The 18532-nt window shown below is 47.0% G+C and overlaps 1 protein-coding gene across 1 annotated transcript in view; it reads right to left on the bottom strand.

Annotated features, from left to right (window-relative positions):
• GMIP (GEM interacting protein) overlaps positions 1-18532 on the bottom strand; it is a 104017-nt gene that overhangs the window by 59267 nt on the left and 26218 nt on the right. The gene's annotated exons all lie outside the window — the stretch shown is intronic.

Genomic DNA, 18532 nt, shown 5'->3' with positions numbered 1-18532 from the left:
GTGTCACGTTAAAATTACACCAGGGCCTTGCCCTTCTTTCAAACCTGGAAGGCATTGAAAGCCGCACCATTAGGAATGTGGATGCACTCCAGATTTCACTGGGGGCCAAAGGAGTTGCTGACAGAGAAGGCAGCTGTAATATTGGCAGAGTGGTACGGTTGCCTTGCACCACAGGAGAAGAACCCGCGGGGACTTCTCTTTAAAGAGCATATCTGTCTTCACCGTGCACAAGAGCTTTTCCAGATGGCAAGAAATGTTTTGCTAACTTGGATCCAGCTCTGACAGCATCGTTTCCTAACTCCATGCATGTCATGTCTTATACTTAGAATTTCCTAACTCCACTCATACAGGTTTTTATTGCACTGTTTTTGAATTTAGTAATTCAGGGAGAGTCTGAGAGCCAGTTTGGTGTAGTGGTTAAGTGCGCAGACTCTTATCTGGGAGAACCAGGTTTGATTCCCCACTCCTCCACTTGCAGCTGCTGGAATGGCCTTGGGTCAGCCGTAGCTCTCACAGAGCTGTCCTTGAAAGGGAGCGGCTGTGAGAGCTCTCTGAGCCCCACCTACCTCACAGGGTGTCTGTTGCGGGGGAAGGAGATAAAGGAGATTGTAAACTGCTCTGAGACTCTGATTCAGAGAGAAGGGCAGGGTATAAAACTACATTGTTATTGTTTGTTGTTGTTGTTGTTCTTCTTCTGTACACTGGATAGCCAAGGCTAGCCCAATCTCATCAGGTTTGCCCTGGCTTGTATTTCAGTGGGAGACCTCCAAGGAATACAAGGGTTGTGACGCTGAAGAAGGCAATGACAAACCACCTCTGAATGTCTCTTGCCTTGAAGATCCAATGAGGTCTCCATAAGCCAGCTGTGACCTGAGAGCACTTTCCACTACCACAGTTCAATTTTAGTACAATGTTTATTGCATGTATTATTTATGCTGTTTCTATTGCATTCTCAGATTTTGTAATCTGCCTTGAGTCTCAGTGAGAAACAGGGACTATAGAGTAATGACATAAAATAAATGCAAACGATTTCAGGGAGGCAAGAGAAATGCACTCAAATGTAGTGCTAAATATCCAAGTGCATGAAAAGAAGCAAGAGTAGAAAGTGCTGCTATGTCTAGGGTTGTTAAATTCTAGGAGAAGGTAGGCAATCCCCTGCCACTGAATCTAATTGCTCACAGAGACCATAGAAATGTGTTGGTTTCCTAGAGCGTCTTGGGATGGGTGTGATGTCTCCTGCTATGTGGAAGGTCTCCCACCAGTTATCTCTGTTGTCTGCTCCTGGTTCAAGAGACAGCGTGAGAGAGAAAAACATGTCACCATCTTCTGTGTGCTACCATGGAAATGACAATGGGTAGCTCTAGGATTCACTCAAATCCTTACGGTTTTACCATAGAGTTTCCAACAATTCCTAGAGCTACCCATTGTAACTTCTGGGTGCAAATGCAAAGTGATGTGGTGATGTTGCCAATGCCACATGCCCCTCAATGTCCCTGTTCCCTAGTCCCAACACTCTCACAGGTTGCCACATCTGGGACTTGCCCAGAAATTATGTCACAGGATCAGCAATGCCATTCATTCCTTCTGCTGCTTTATTGCATTTATTTATTTATTTACATTAGACTTTTATCCCGCCTTCTCCGCAAGCGGACTCAGGGCAGCATACAACAGTCGTTTACACGATTTAAAACAATAAGTCAATAAAATCTATAAAACATTAATACCATTAAAATTTAAATTTAAAATTTAAAAACTATTCCACGGTGCTGTACCATTACTATGTTGGCGGTTCTGTTTTTCAGACGGTTGGTCACCGGGAACTCTAGCTGATGTCTGGTGGCAGCTCTCTCAGTTTAAGCATCGAAGGCCTGTTGAAACAATTCGGTCTTACAGGCCCTGCGGAATGTAGGAAAGTCCCGCAGGGCCCTTATGGCCTCCGGGAGAGCATTCCATAACTCTGGTGCTGCCACCGAGAAGGCCCTGGCTCGTGTCAAACGCAACCTGGCCTCCTTTGGTCCAGGAGTGGACAGTAGATTTTTTGTCCCTGAACTCAGTGCTGTCTGGGGCTGAAAGAGCTCTGAGACAACTGTGACTGACCTATGGTCACCCAACTGACTTCATGTGGAGGAGGAGTGGGAAATCAAACCTGGTTCTCCAGATTAGAGTCTGCCATTCTTTACCACTACACTGTACTGGCTCTTAAGTCCAAATCTATTGGCCATTGATGGACCTCTACTTCATATTTTTATTCAATCCCCTCTTGAAGCTGGCTACGCTTGTAGCTGCCACCACTTCCTGTGGCACTGAATTTCACATGTTAATCACCCTTTGGGTGAAGAAGTACTTCCTTTTATTCATTTTAACCTGACTGCTCAGCAATTTCATTGAATGCCCACGAGTTCTTGAATTGTGAGAAAGGGAGAAAAGTACTTCTTTCTCTACTTTCTCCATCCCATGCATAATATTGTAAACCTCTATCATATCACTCCGCAGTCAAGTTTCTCCAAGCTAAAGAGCCCCAAGCATTTTAACCTTTCTTCATAGGGAAAGTGTTCCAAACCTTTAATCATTCTAGTTGCCCTTTTCTGGACTTTTTCCAATGCTGTAATGTCCTTTTTGAGGTGTGGTGACCAGAATTGTACACAGTATTCCAAATGAGACCGCACCATTGATTTATACAGGGTCATTATGATACTGGCTGATTTTTTTTCAATTCCCTTCTTAATAATTCCCAGCATGACTTTGGCCTTTTTTATTGCAATCGCACACTGTCAAGTTAAAGAGCATGGGGCCCAGTACTGAGCCCTGCAGCACCCCACTGCTTACCGTCCGCCACTGTGAAGACTGCCCATTTATACTCACTCTCTGCTTCTTATTAATTAGCCAGTTTTTGATCCACAAGAGGACCTGTCCTTTTACTCCATGACTCTTGAGCTTATTAAGGAGCCTTTGATGAGGAACTTTATCAAAAGCTTTCTGGAAGTCAAGGTAAACAACATCTATTGGGTCCCCTTTGTCCACGTGTTTGTTCACCCCCTCAAAGAACTGTAACAGGTTAGTGAGGCAAGATCTTCCCTACAGAACCCATGCTGAGTCTTCCTCAATACCTTGTGTTCATCAATGTGCCTACTCATTCTGTCCTTGATAATGGTTTCTACCAACTTTCCCGGTATTGAAGTCAGACTGACCGGCCTGTAATTTCCCGGATCTCCTTTGGTACCCTTTTTAAAGATGGGGGTGATATTTGCTACCTTCCAGTCCTCAGGAACGGAGGCAGATTTCAATGAAAGATTACAGATTTTTGACAGAAGATCCACAAGTTCAACTTTGAGTTCTTTCAGAACTCTTGGATGTATGCCATCAGTTGTAGGATCTCCTTTCTTGTCACCTCAATCTGACTCAGGTCTTTCAACACCCCTTCCAAAATCAGTGGTTCTGGAGTGGGCAAATACTTCTCATCTTCCACAGTGAAGATGGAGGCAAAAAATGCATTCAGCTTCTCAGCCATTTCCCTATCCTCCTTCAGTAATCCTTTTACCCCTTGGTCATTCAAGGGCCCCACTGCCTCCCTGGCTGGTTTCCTGCTTCTAATGTGTTTGAAGAAATTTTTATTGTTGGTCTTTATGTCTTTTGCAATATGCTCCTCATAATCCCTTTTTGCCTGCCTGATCACAGTTTTGCATTTGATTTGCCACAGCCTATGTTCCCTTTTATTAATCTCACTTGGACTAGCTTTCCACCGCTTAAATGAGTCCTTCTTACCTTTTACAGCTTCCATTATTTTGTTTGTTAACCATGCAGGCCTTTTCTTATACCTGGTTGTGCCTTTCCTAACTTGTGATATATATTTTATCTTAGCTTCTAGGATTGTAGTTTTAAATAGCCTCCAAGCTTCCCCAAGGGTTTTGACTGTATTTACCTTTCCTTTCAGTTTTCTCTTCACATGCCTCCTCATCTCAGAGAATTTACCCCTTTTAAAGTTAAATGTAATTGAGCTGGTCTTTTGGGGCAACTCCCTATTTATACAAATGGTGAAATCAATAACGTTATAGTCATTGCTCCCAAGTGGTGCAATCACTTTTACATCTCTCACCAAGTCTTGGGCATTACTTAGGACCAAATCCAGGATCGCCCCACCTCTGGTAGGTTCTGTGATCATCTGCTCCATAGTATAGTCACTGAGGGTGTCTAGAAACTCAATCTCTTTCTCTCGACCTGAACACATATTGACCCAATCAATCTGCGGGCAGTTAAAATCACCTATTATGACACAGTTTTTACGTGTCTAATCTTTCCATCATATTATAATCGTCCTCTCTCTTTTGATTTGGTGGGCGATAACAAACTCCCATAGTTAAATTTCCTTTTGGGCCCTCTGTTTCGACCCAAAGCATTTCTAGAAGGGAATCTAATTCTCTAACCTCAGTCTTACTGGACTGTATACCCTCTCTGAATACAGAGCCACCCCACCTCCAACCGTTCCCTCCCTATCCTTCCAATATAACTTATATCCAGGAATCACCGTGTCCCACTGATTCTCCTCATTCCACCAAGATTCTGAAATTCCCACAATGTCTATGTTTTCCCCCAACACTAAACATTCCAACTCACCAATTTTCCTTTGAACACTTCTAGCATTTGTATACAAACATCTATAATTTCCCAGGCAAGTTAGGCCCACAACCTTCCTCCTGCCGCCTCGAGACTTTGGCAGACAGTTCATACTGTTTGTCACCATCTCAGTGGACAACTCTGATCCATTACCCGGTAGAAAAGTAACAGCTAACCCTTCATCTCTTTGAGATGAGTCCTCCTGAACCAGAGACATTTTATCTCCTGTTGGCTTTCCCCCAAAATTTAGTTTAAAAACTGCTCTGCCACCTTTTTGATTTTAAGCGCCAGCAGCCTGGTTCCATCTGGGGACAAGTGGAGACTGTCTCTTTTGTACAGCTCCCTCTTGTTCCAGAAAGCATACCAGTGCCTAACAAACTTAAACCCTTCCTCCCTACACCATCGTCTCATCCACACATTGAGATTTCTAATTTGTGCCTGTCTCTCCAGCCCTGCATGTGGAACAGGTAGCACTTCTAAGAAGGCTACCTTGGAGGTCCTGGCCTTAAGTCTCCTGCCTAGCAGCCTAAATTTTTCCTCCAGGACCTCAGGACTGTATTTCCCCACATCGTTGGTGCCAACATGCACCACTACCACTGGCTCCTCCCCAGGACTGTCTATCAGCCTATCTACAACACGCGTAATGGCCACTACCTTCACACCAGGCAGGCAAGTCACCATACAGTCAGTACACGGTTTTGCCACCCAGCTGTCTACTTGCTTAAGGATCGAATCACCTGCCCAGGGATGGTTCCTTGGCAGGAAAGGATACCCACTCACCAACTGAAGAAGAGGTCCCTTCTGAGGGCGCATTCCCCTTATCCTCAGAACGGTGCCCTGTTCCCTCTCGACCCTCATGTTCCCTGGCAGCAATGAGGCTGCCATGTTCAGAGTGGGGCTCATCTAATACATCCCGAGAGTCTTCTCCAAGTGCCTAACTGACTGTCTCTGCTTCTCCAGGTCAGGTACCTCGGCCTCAAGGATACGAACTCATTCTCTGAGGACCAGGAGCTCCTTGCATCGAGCACACACCCAAGACTTCTGTCCTGTGGGCAGATAGTCATACATGTGCAAAATACTGGAATGCCACCACCCCCCTGCTGGCATTCTACCTTCATGATAGCTTTTTTAAAATATATAGTCCCCTTTTAAATCCTGTTTGATTTTGTGTCTCTCCTTCTGGAGGGTCTACTTACCTTATTGGGAACACAAGGAAAATTGGGATCTGGGTTCCTGGTCCTTACACACAACCCAGGCTAAGAGCCACAGGCCAAGAGCCCTTTACCTCTCGCCCTTCAGCGCACGCCTCTGGCAAGGCGCAGCTTAATAATGCAAAGAGGGTGGGAACTCAGTCTGCCCCAGGAACACAGCCACTCCTAATCAATCGGCAACAATCACCTTCAGCCCACTCAAACCAAACAAACAGCAGTTCCCCAGCAACCACAAACTCAGAATTTTCAGCAATCACAGTCACACCAACTCAGAAATTCTCAGCAACTTCCCCAGCTGTTTAGAAAGCCAAATCTCACCCTTATAGCACTTCTTACCTGCTCTCTCTCAGAGCTCTCTGAAACAGGGAGGGAGATGAAGTTTTGACTGTTAAAGTAATTCAAAAAGCAATCTATGTTTGCAGTATAAATATGACCAGATTTTTTACTCTTGCAGAAAACTGTAGGGGACTTCTCATGGCCCTTTCCTTGCATGTAGTTCTTTTCTCTGTACTTCAACGGCAATTTACAAATGGGAAGGAAACAACAACAGAGGCATGCGCTCACGAAATAAAGAGAACAAGCTCTTCTTAGTCTTTCTCAGCCTTCCTTCTCCCCGAACAGGATGTGGTTGCCTGAAAGGCAGGCTTGCTTCACTAAGGGGCAGGAAGGCTCCCTCGCTGAAGAGGAAAAAAAGAATCCAGTGCCGCTCGATTAGGGTTACCAAGTTTCCCCATAGTAGGTTTGTCAATCCCCAGGTTTGGAGGCCCCCCCCCCACTTCAGGGTCATCAGAGAGCAAGGGGGGGGGATGTCTGCTGGGCACTCGTTATTCCCTATGGAGACTAATACCCACGGGAAATAATGGAGAATTGATCTGTGGGTATCTGGAGCTCTGGGGGGGCTGTCTTTTGAGGTAGAGGCACCACATTTGCAGCAGAGCATCCATCACCTCAAAAGACCTTCCAGGTTTCAAAAAGATTGGACCAAGGGGTCCAATTCTATGAGCCCTAAAAGAAGGTGCCCCTATCCTTCATTATTTCCAGTGGAAGGAAGACATTTAAAAGGTGTGCAATCCCTTTAAATGTGATGGCCAGAACTCCCTTTGAAATTCAATTATGTTTGTCACAACCCTTCTCCTGACTCCACCCCCAAAGTCTCCTGGCTCCACCCCCAAAGTCCCCAGATATTTTTTGAATTGGACTTGGCAACCCTACCCCATAGCCACCAGTGAGGATATGGGGGTGTAGAGCTGCCAACTCCAGGATGGGAAACTCCTGGAACTTTGGGGGTGAAGCTTGGGGAGGACAGGCACCTCAGCTGGGTACAATATCACAGCTTTCACCCTCCGAAGCATCCACTTTCCTCCAGGAGCACTGACTCTGTAGTCTGGAGAGGAGTTGCAATTCCCAAAGATCTCCGGGTCCCACCTGGAGCCTGGCATCCCCACGTCTCAATTCATTCTGATCCAGCAAGGTTTTGCCTCCCTCACCTCACTGCTGAACTATGCGGATTGTCAAGATGAATTTAAATTGGGACGTAGCTCCGATGGAAAGGTGAACGTTTGAGTTCAGTTTCAGCCTGACACACCCGAAGGGGATCAATCACACAACTGTCTCAGGCTGGAAGCCTTGAAGGATCACCAGACCTGCCTTTTGGGCACAAGTCGGTTCAACTAAAATCCCAACCACCCCTGGCATTTGAAAGTTCTCATTTACCTGGACATCCCAAACTCCTATGTAACTGTTCAAAACTCAAGTCCAAATTACTTATTTATTACCCTGCTATTCTGTCTGGTAGGGACTCAAAAGCAGCTTACAAAAATAAATATAATGAACAACAATGACTCAAACAAAAAAAAAGCAAACAAAAACCACAAAGCACACATCCAGCCAGAGGATACCTTTTGCCGTGAGTCACAGCAAGGAAACCTGCTCCTGTCAAAATAGGGTTGCCATATATGGGTTGGGAAATTCATGGGGATTTGGGGTTGGACCGTGGGAAGGGCCGGGTTTGGAGAGGGGAGGGACCATATAAGGGTGTAATGTCATAGAGGCCACCTCACATTAAGCCCTATTCAGTCAAAAATTCTAAAAGGATATTGTTTCCTTAAAATATTTTAGAGTAGGGAGGAAGGATCTGGCTGCAGGCACCAGAAAGATTCATCCCCTCTCCTCCATCCACCAACTTTGATTCCATTCAATCTGCTAAAGCACCATCTAAAGTTACTTTCCTGTTTCTAAGATAGGGTTGCCAAGTCCAATTCCAGAAGTATCTGGGGACTTTGGGGGTGGAGCCAGGAGACTTTGGGGGTGGAGCCAGGAGACACTGGGGTGGAGCTAGGAGCAAGGGTGTGACAAGCACAACTGAACTCCAAAGGGAGTTCTGTACATCAGAACTGCTGCGCTGCCGCATCCTGGAAGAGCACAATGTTAAGTAACAAGTCACCACACTAAGTCAGGTAACTCCCACCCTGCCTTTGCAAACCTTTCGCTGACACACACACTCCATCACCATGACCCAGCCCCAGTAAGAACAAGTCTATGCAACATTTTCCACTGAAACAGAAAGTGGTGTCAGAAAATGGACAAGATTTTATAAAGTCTATCTGGCAACTCACAAAAGAAAACAATCATAAGGGGGCTGCTGCAGCAGCTGCTACTGGAAGAATAACTGGCTTCTCCCTTCAGGGGTGGGGGGAACAGGGAGGGGGAGGTGAAAAGGGGACTCATCCCATTTTTTCTTACCCTCTAAGCTAATTTGGGAAATGAAAACCCCAAAGGATGCGGCTTTTGGAGAGGGGGAGGGGACACAAGAGAATTATTTATCTGGCACTGGTGAAAGCGAAGAGAGGGGTGGGAGGCGAAAGAGAAGTCAGGCAGGACGATGGAAGCAGCAGCAATGCAGTGCCAGCAGAAGCCGAGTAAAAAATAAAAAAGGGGGAAGGGGAAAGTGCGGTGGGATAGATGGGGAGGAAAGAAAGAAAATAAGAGGAGAAAGAGAGTGCTAGGGAGGAAAATAGGGGAAGTGAGACAGAAGAGAGAGGGGGAAGGAGAGGGGGAAGAGTGAGTGGGGAAAAAGGGGGAAGGAATGAGTGATGCAGGCAGAGAAGTGAAGGGAGAGATGTGGAGAGAGGTGACCAGCTCCTGAGCATTTTATGCTATGCGTTTGAGAACCAAAGCACTCAGTGGCAACTTTGATTGCTGAAGGGGGCTGCTGAGGCAAATTCCCTCAGTCCTCTTCCCAGCACTTGCTAGTGCAGCATGTCTTGCTCCTTCGGTCCAACTGAGACATCCTATCTGCCCTCTCTCCCTCCCCAGCTGGCAAAAACGGAAGATGAGGATCCCAAACAAACTTTCCTCGCTGCTTCTTAACTTCCCTACTTACTCGCACGAGGGGGCAGGCCAGGACTCGGAGGACTCACTCGCGGCGGCAGTGCGCAGCGGCGGCCTGCTCCGCTCCCCTCCCCTCTGAGGTCAATCAGAGAAGGGGAGGGGGCAGGCCAGGACTCGGAGGACTCGCTCGCGGCGGCGGTGTGCAGCGGCGGCCTGCTCCGCTCCCCTCCCCTCTGAGGTCAATCAGAGAAGGGGAGGGGGCAGACCAGGACTCGGAGGACTCGCTCGCGGTGGCGGCGGCAGTGCGCGGCGGCCTGCTCCCCTCCCCTCTGAGGTCAATCAGAGACTCCGATTGACCTCAGAGGGGAGGGGAGAGGAGCAGGCCGCCGCTGCGAACTGCCGCCTCTTCTCGCCTTCAACTTGCTGCTGTTCCTCTGAGACGGGCTCAGCAGCCTCCGAAGGACCCGGACTCACAGCCTTTGCGCCGTTCCCCCCTTCCCTCCCCCCGCTTCCGTTTTTTTGCACAGCGGGGGAAGAGGGTTCAAATTCGGGGGTCCCCCGCCAGGGCGGGAGGGTTGGGAAGCCTATTCTAAGAATAGATAAGACTTCCCTCGCACCAGCGAGAATCCACAGTAGATGGAACTGGTCTGTTTCTACTTCACATATGAGCCAGAATCTTGCAGATTTGCTTTTGGCCTCTAGACTCAAACAGCCTAAGAATATACTTTTGACAACAAACGAAAGTTGGGAATCTATGCCAGTTAATAGTGCAAAATGGACACCAGATGTAAGGGCCGGTGCTAGGGTTTTTGGTGCCCTAGGTGAGCTGCCCACTAGTGCCCCCCCAAATTTAAAAAAACCCACAGAATTGTAGGAGATATGAAGAAACTCGAAACCATTTACATTTTTAATTTACAGTTTTTAAAAATTTTTATCTTTTTTTTTTTTTAAAATGTTGAGATTAAGGAATAAAAATTCTGAGAATACTACTTGATCCTTTTAGCTGGAGGTGCCAGGGACAAGACCTTGTGCATGCGAGAAAGATGCTCTACCACTGAGCTACGGCTCCCACCCCATGGCTCTGTTGAAGTAGAATAGGAAGGATGAGTGGCAGCACACAACTTCAACAGGAGCCAATTTTTAGAAACTAATTAGCTCTTCTTCAGCTTTTACAGTTGGTTAATTTATCCCTTCTGGGCTCCGAGGAGCACACTGCACAAGCACTGTCAGCTTTCACGTTTCCCAGGTCTGAAATGTGAAACTAGCTGGGCAGTGTCTGCACTCCATGAAGCCCGCTTTCCATTGGGGAAGGCAGGCTCCAAGGAGCACACATGCCCCACGTGAGGAGAGGGGGCGCCTAGGCCAGGTAGCTCCCCAGGCAGCCACCTACGTGGCCTACTCCCATGCACTGGCCATGCTCATCCCCTCTCCTCCATCCACCCACTTTGGTTCCATTCAATCTGCTAACGCAGCATCTTCTAAAGTTACTTTTCCGTTTCTAAAAATAGACTTCCCTCACACCAGCGAGAATCCACAGTAGATGGAACTGGTCTGTTTCTACTTCATATATGAGCCAGAATCTTGCAAATTTGTTTTTGGCCTCTAGACCCAAGCAGCCTAGGAATATGCTTTTGACAACAAATGAAAGCTGGGAATCCAGGCCAGCTAATAGTGCAAAATGGACACCAAATGGAACGTTAGGTTCCCCACGGCCACTGGAGGGGAGGGAGGGGATGGCCTTGCCTGATCCAGGTTGGGAAACTTCTGGAGATTTGGGGATGGAGCCTGGGGAGGACAGGGATCTCAGTGGGGTGCAATGCCGTAGGCTGGGTACAGATGGGAAGCTTCGCGCTCACTGGAGGCATCCTAAACTGGAACGGCCAAATCCTGATCAGACGCTCCTGCACGATGTGCCCGTATATCGCACAGGAAGCAATTTGGCACAATCACACGGTTGTTGTGCACCACCCCCTTAGCGCAGTTTAGATTTCTTTTCCCCCGTACATTTTAAGTTGCCATGTGCTCACACACACATATGCTCATGCGCCATGAGCGCCTAGAATACCGATGAGCGCCTTGCTTGCACACTTTCATGTTCAGGCACCCAGAAAGACAGATGGAGTGCAGCAGAAGTAGAATTTGCTACCACTTCCCAAGTGATAGCTATTTGATCCTTCTCAGAGACGTCAGAGGATGGGGTGAGTGCAAGAGCAGGAGAGACGGCAGCTGTGCCTGTCTGACCTTGCTTTTTAAAACCTCCTGGGGGCTGTCCCTATGTCAGCTCAAATTGGCCGTCTGAACTCAGCCATAGAGTCCACTCTCCAAATCATCTAATTTTTTTTCCAGAGGAATTGACCTCTATAGTCTGGAGGTGAGCTGCAATTCTGGGGAATCCTCAGTCCCAGGGCTTTCTTTGTAGCAGGAACTCCTTTGCATATTAGGCCACACACCCCTGATGCAGCCAATCCTCCTGGAGCTTACAGTAGAGCCTGGACTAAGAGCCCTGTAAACTCCTGGAGGATTGTCTACATCAGGGGTGTGTGGCCTAATATGCAAAGGAGTTCCTGCAATAACAAAAGCCCTGCTTGGGTCCTACCAGAGGCTGGTATCCCTAGCCCAGATTCTGGATGAAACTATGCTGTCAGGGCTATATATGTCAATCCTATGTGGAGGTTATTTATCACATGTGACAATTATAAATGCAAGTTTAAAAAAAAAATACATACACACAATATCTAGTAATTTGTCTGTGTAAGAATTTTGTCAGTGTATGAACCAGCACTTCCCTTTGTTGTCTGAGCTTTTCTTAATTTCTCATTGTTAACATCTCTTCATCAGCCCCCCAACCGGAAATATTGTTCTAACCGAAGAAGGAAAAGATGCTGAGGTTTTTTGTTTTTTTAAAAAAGAATTTGAGACTTTCTGTGAAATGAAGTAAGAGAAACGCAAAGGGAAGTGGAACTTCTGCCTTCTAGCTGAACATGGACAAACTTCTCCTTATTAAAAAATATTATTCTGAAGGAAAGGCACCTGGTTCCCTTCACATGTGGCCTAATGTGGAGAAATCGATGCTTGACGTGAAATCAAGAATTCTGGTTTGCTTATGAAGAAGTAGTTAGCTAAAATTCCAAGCAATGGACATACAAGCAAATCAATGGGGTAAGTGTTCTCAGGTGGACCATGCTCACAAAATGTATCATAGAAACATAGAGCTAGACGGGACACCAAGGGTCATCTAGTTCAACCCCCTGCACAATATAGAATATTCACAGGTGTCAGAGATCTTTTCACCTGGATAAAATGGCTGCTTTGGAATTAGTTTCCAAATCTATGGTATTATATCCCACAGAAGCCCTTCCCCACCCCAAATCCCACCGTCCTCTGGCTCCACCCCCCAAATCTCCAGGTATTTCCCAACCCAGTAAATACAGAACACTGAATATGCAATATATGAACTGTCCCCACAAAGTCTTTCCATAGCCTGATCAATGGCTTCTTCAAGTAGACACAGAGATGGGTAAAAACTTTACAACTCAGCGTTCAACTCCAAACAGTGCGGAGAATGTAAGGAACCGCTTATTGCAGGATTCCTCACGATTTCGATGGTAAACACTTCATCGGCCTCCTTCTCCCTACTTTGTACGGAGCCTTAGCTAGATTTTTTTTTAACACGAATTAACGCATGCTCTCTCCAGCTGCTGCTGGCTCTCCAGCAGTTGGAGAGAGCATGCGTTAATCCACGATAAAAAAATGGCGAGCCAGCAGCAGCTGGAGAGAGCATGCGTTAATCCATGTTAAAAAAAATCTAGCTAAGGCTCCGTACAAAGTCGAGAGAAGAAGCCTGATGAAGTGTTTACCATCGAAATCGCAAGAAGTCCTGCAATAAGCAGTTCCTTACTTTCTCCGCACTGTTCGGAGTTGAACGCTGAGTTGTAAAGTTTTTACCCACCTCTGTGTCTACTTGAAGAAGCCATTGATCAGGCTGTGGAAAGACTTTGTGGGGACAGTTCATATCTTGCATACTCAGTGTTCTGTATTTTTTGTTCTTTTCAGTTCTGCACTAAATATATTTACACACGGTTTACGTGGAGATTACATTGTTTCTGGTGGTTTCCTTATATTGTTTATCTAATACACCGACTCCAGTAGTGTTTATCATTTCCCAACCCAGAGCTGGCAGCCCTTCTCTGACTCTACGTCCAACTTTCTATTAGATTTATCACATGCCCCCCAGCGGAGGCGGGGATCCCTTCCTGCTAGGCCCCACCTCCTCGCCACCTATCAGTTAGCCAGCGGGGGAGGGGGACTTACCCTGAAAAAGAGGAAGAACTACCCAACATGCTGTCACATGTCTATGTCGCTGCCCACATGGCCCAGAAGTGACATCATCATATCTGGGATGTCAGGGCAACATTCCGGTATTTGGCCAAAAACTCTGTAGTAGAAGCCAAATTTACCACAGAATTTTTGTACAATTACCAGAGCATCACCTCGATGTTCCAGACATTATGACATTGTTTCTGGGTCACATGGGCGGTGAGGTAGGCTCATTGCTGTATGTTGGCTGGGTCTCCCTGTGGCTTCTGGGAAGAAGAAGATATTGGATTTATATCCTGCCCTCCATTCTGAATATCAGAATCTCAAAGCAGTTTATAATCTCCTTTACCTTCCACTCCCACAATGGACACCCTGTGAGGGCTGAGAGAACTCTCACAGAAGCTGCCCTTTCAAGGACAATTCTGTGAAAGCTATGGCTGACCCAAGGCCATTCTGGCAGCTGCAAGTGGAAGAGTGGGGAATCAAACTCAGTTCTCCCAGATAAGAATCCATGCACTTAACCACTACACCGAACTGATAAGTCCCTGCCCATCCCACACTGGTTGCTAGGAAAGGCCTGGCAACTCCCATAGAATTATATTGGTTCATATGTGATGCGTTACTGTCAAAACGCTTTATGAAGAAAAGCCCAGATAAGCTTGAGCACAAAGTATTGTAGCAAACACCTTTCCCCGTATGAGCATTTCATTGCATACCGTTATATAGACAAAGGGGATGCTGTGAAGAAGACTAGCCACTGCTCCCCACCCCCTTTACTGTTGCCGCCACCACTTTGGGTAAAATTCAACACCCGCCAACTCTTGTGAGTTGCTCGAAACCAACGTCACAAGGGTGTCCTCACTCAGTAGCATACCAAGCAACCAGACACATGGGTAAGGACTTGTGGAGGCCCTCCTTCAAGTAAAAAACAATTTCTACAAGAAGAAGATGAAGATGAAGAAGATATTGGATTTATATTCCGCCCTATACTCTGAATCTCAGAGTCTTAGAATCTCCTTTACCTTCCCCCCCACACACAACAGACACCCTGTGAGGCGGATGGGGCTAAGAGAGCTCTTATAGCAGCTGCCCTTTTAAGGGCAACTTCAACAAAAGCACCGTCCAGCAGGTGCAAGTGGAGGAGTTGGGAATCAAACCTGGTTCTCCCAGATAAGAGTCCGTGCACTTAACCACGGCACCAAACTGACTCTCAGAACAAAGTTTGAGCCCGGTGGCACCTTTAAGACCAGCAAAAGTTTATTCAAGGCATGAGTTTTATGTGCAGGCACACTTCCTCATAGTGTGCCTGCACACAAAAGCTCATACCTTCAAGAAACTTTTGTTGGTCTTAAAGGTGCCACTGGACTCAAAATTTGTTCTACCGCTTCAGACCAATACAGCTGCCCACCTGGATCCTGGGCTTTTTTTGTTGCAAGAACTCATTTGCATATTAGACCACATACACCCTGATGTAGCCAATCCTCCAAGAGCTTACAGGGCTCTTCATACAGGGCCTACTGTAAGCTCCAGGAGAACTGGCTGCATCAGGGGCATGTGGCCTAAAATGCAAAGGAGTTCCTGCTACAAAAAAGTCCTGCCTTGATTTAACTTCTGCAAGGCACAAACTCAGGGATAGAACCTAGTTTCGTTAAAGAAAATAGTCACTAAGGTATTCACAATCCATGTAACATCTGATTTTTGGCAATGGCAAGATATCCCTATCCCTGGTGCAGCTGCAACTCTGTTTTGCATCATACTCCTTTGTTATTATTTGTGGTAAAGACACATTCTTAGGGTTGCCAAGTCCAATTCAAGAAATATCTGGGGACTTTGGGGGTGGAGCCAGGAGACTTTGGGGGCGGAGCCAGGAACAAGTGTGTGACAAGCATAATTGAACTCCAAGGGAGTTCTGGCCATCATATTTAAAGGGACAGCACACCTTTTAAAATGTCTTCCTTCCATAGGAAATAATGAAGGATAAGGGCACCTTCTTTTGGGGCTCATAGAATTGGACCCCCTGGTACAATCATTTTGAAACTTGGGAGGTACTTTGGGGAGAGGCACTAGATACTATACTGAAAATTTGGTGCCTCTACCTCAAAAAACAGCTCCCCCAGAGCCCCTGAAACCTCCAGATCAATTCCCCATTATACCCTATGAGAATCGATCTCCACAAAGGGAATAATGAAGTGCTCAGCAGACGTTTCCCTCCCCCCTCCCCGTTTCTGGCGACTCTGAAGTGAGGGATTGGCCTGTCTACTCACAAGTTGCTGCCAACTTCTTCCAAGTAACACAGACACACCATCCCAAGAGGAAGCCTTTCAATCGGAGACTGAAGCCTCTGGAGGTGGAAAGGCACATGGTCCTCTGGGGGCGGGGCTTCCCCCTGCTGGCCAGCTGACTGGGGGCGGGAAGGAGCCTGGGAAAGCGGAAGAACCCTGTTGGGACCTGGGGATTGGCAAGCCTATACATTCTCCAAAGAGCTTCCAAACAAAGAGGATCCAAACAAAGGAACCTCTGGGGCCTTAAGCCAATGTGGATGAAAGCCTTGAATTTCAAGCCCCACCAAACCTGGACTGTCCAGTCAAGAGGTGCTGATACTTCAAAGGACTACCGGTGAGGCATCAGGGCCGGCCTTGCCAGTAGGCAAAGTAGGCAATTGTCTAGGATGCCCGCCTTCTGAATCGGGTGCCCCCGTGTGATTCAGCGACCTTATCAGCGCGGGGGGTGGGTGGAGATGGTGCCAGAAGTTAGTCTTGCGCAGGGTGCCAGACAGTCTAAGGCCAGCCCTGTGAGTCATCCCTCTGTATCCAGCAAAGAGCATTTTCACCCCTTCTTCCTAGCCACAGAGACACCTGGGCTGCTTTCCATCACCATAACTGTCTAGGCATCTTGTAGGGATGCCAGCCTCCTGGTGGGATCAAGGAGATCCCCCAGAATTACAGGTCATCTCCAAACTACAGATGCTTCAGAGGGTCGACTCCAGGACATTATACCCCACAGAGGTCCCTGTCCTCCCCAGGCTCCAGTATCAAATCTCCAAAAGTTTCCCAACCTGGATCTGGCAACTATACCCCCCCCACACACACACACACACCCCAGCCAATGGTGAGGGGACCCTGGCAGCCCCAATCTCTTGTCCCCTGCTCCTCATCTCACTACAGGGTATTGCCTCAAAGCAGGAGGGGAATTCTAACAGGAGCTCCTTTGCATATTAGGCCATGCACCCCTGATGTAGCCAATCCTCCAAGAGTTTACAAGGCTCTTTTTTGTAAGCTCTTGGAGGATTAACTACATAAGGGGATTGGCCTAATATGCAAAGGAGCTCCTGCTAGAATTCCACCCCTGCCTCAAGGGACAGATGCTGGATTAGGGTTGCCAATTGAAAGTCTGGGGAGGGGAGGATTTGGGGAGGGCACACCTCAACAGAGTATAATGCTATAGACTTCACCCCTAAGCAGCCATTTTCTTCAGAGGAACTGATTTTTAATCATCTGGAGTTCAGTCATAATTCCAGGACATCTTCAGGCCCCACCTGGAGGTTGACAACTGTAGTTTGGGTACCAATAAAGGGCTTCATGCAGTTAGTTATTCATTTTGTAATTATTTCTGCTTGGGGCATGGAGCACTGTTTGGATTATGGGTCAGCACTGCTGGTCGGAGACAAAGACAAGAATATGTGGAGCAATTTTGTTCAAATTAATATAAAGTGGAGAAACTTTTGCAAGTCAGGCTGCCAAGTTCCCGCTGGAGGTGAGGGATCCCCCAGTCCGGAGAGCCCCAACCTGCCGGCAAGGAGCAAGCCACCAGGGGGATCCCTGCTCCCAAGGAGCCCCATTGCTGTAGCAATGATATCACCTGGAAGTGACATCATCATGCCAGGAAGGCACACCAGGGATGCTCTAGGACTTGTGGCAAAACCTCTATTGTATCATAGAGTTTTATCGTGAGTCTTAGAGCGTCCCCTGGCATGACTTCCCTTCCAAGTGATGTCATTGTGCTGCATGCGCTTTGCACACATGAGAGAACAGTCCCCTGCCACAGCGACAGAGAGACTTGGCAACCCTATTTGCAAGTAAAGATTGACAGGGCCCTGCCATTCCAAAACCCACAAACAAGCCGCTTTGAAGAGACATACTAGTCAACATGGGGGTGAGGGGTTTACTAAACATAAAATGTACCTGGGCCTTTAGTGCCTGATTACGGTCTCCCAGTTCCAATGTACAAGTGCAGCGGTTACCACAAGCAGAAGTCCTAAAAGAAACCATCAAGTCTTGGTGTGTGATGCCTAAGATGTTAACTTGGACCAAAGCCTTGCAGTACTATTTACAAGACTGGTAGTCACAAAAACAGGGCCTTCTTTGTGGTGTCACTTTTAGGAGAGGAGCCAATGGCTCAGCAGTTCAGCATCTGCTTATCACGCCGAAAGCCCTAGGTTCAATCCCTGGCATCTACAGTTAAAAGAATCAGGTGGCAGGTGACATGGAAGACCTCTACCTGAGACGCTGGACAGGCACTATCTGCTGGGCCAAGGTCTGATTCAGTATAAGGCAGCTTCATGTGCGCTCATGTACCCGTCCCTTCCCATTCTATTAAGGTTTTATTATTTAGAAAACATCATAATTCTTTCACTGCCTGGCCTTCAAGTCTAAAATTGCAGAACATTCTCTGCTGCTGCTGCTTTTGTGTTAAGCGTTGATTAGAATAATGATATTAAGGCTTTTTAAAAGTCATATGTTGATGACTTTAATGGTGAGTATTCTGAAAGCCTCTGCTAAGCACAAAGGTAATAATAATGGAGCACCCTTTCCTGATAAGTGTTGCCAACTTCTGGTTGGGAAATTCTTGGAGATTCTGGGGGAGAGTCTGGAGAGGTTGGAATCTGGGAACAGGAGGGAACTCAGCACGGATATGGTACCGTAAAATCCACCGTCTTAAATTCCATTTTCTCTAGGGCAACTGATCTGTGTAATCTGGAGATGACCTGTAACTCTGGGGGAATACCAGCTCTCACCTGGATGTTGGCAGCAGGGCTTTTTTTGTAGCAAGAACTCCTTTGCATA

Source organism: Heteronotia binoei, chromosome 13 (genome assembly GCF_032191835.1).
Source record: "Heteronotia binoei isolate CCM8104 ecotype False Entrance Well chromosome 13, APGP_CSIRO_Hbin_v1, whole genome shotgun sequence".
Lineage (NCBI taxonomy): Eukaryota > Metazoa > Chordata > Lepidosauria > Squamata > Gekkonidae > Heteronotia > Heteronotia binoei.
Note: the sequence above shows the minus strand (reverse complement) of the source record. Positions and strands in the feature narration are given on the sequence as shown.